Here is a 504-nt window from a genome sequence, read left to right as displayed (position 1 = left end):
CCAGACCCAAGATGACAGTTCTCAACAGCGGTGGTTGTGTAAATCCCAACGTAAAGTGCCAATTCAAAGGCAACTCCCTTCTCTTAATCCCGAGGTTTTTTTTTTTTTGGGGGGGGGGGCCTGTTTGTGCATGCTGATCAGGAAGCTCGGGCAGACCGGCTCACGATGGAGAACAGCATCTTCCAGTCCTTGGCCACTACACTGCCAGTCCCGTGTGGACTCAGGATCGTGGCTGGCGTTTAGTCCAGCGCCGTCTTCCAGGGTTTACGGGAGGCTGGAACCCGAAACATGAAGGGCCCTGGGTCGGCGACAGAGGACGAGCCGAGCGCGCCAGACACAGTCAGGAAGCTCCCGTCCGCCCCGCGCCGCCCGTCGTCCCCGAGCGCCCTCTCGCGCCCCCGCGCCCGCCCGGGACCGTCGAGGGAGCGCGCGGGGGGCGGGGCCGGCGCGGGGGCGCGCGCGGGGGGCGGGGCCGGCGCGGGGGCGCGCGCGCGAGGCCGCGGG

Source organism: Microtus oregoni, unplaced genomic scaffold, assembly GCF_018167655.1.
Source record: "Microtus oregoni isolate MIOR12 unplaced genomic scaffold, Mior012 000005F_ref0000423, whole genome shotgun sequence".
Classification (NCBI taxonomy): domain Eukaryota; kingdom Metazoa; phylum Chordata; class Mammalia; order Rodentia; family Cricetidae; genus Microtus; species Microtus oregoni.
This window is presented reverse-complemented; position numbering follows the sequence as displayed.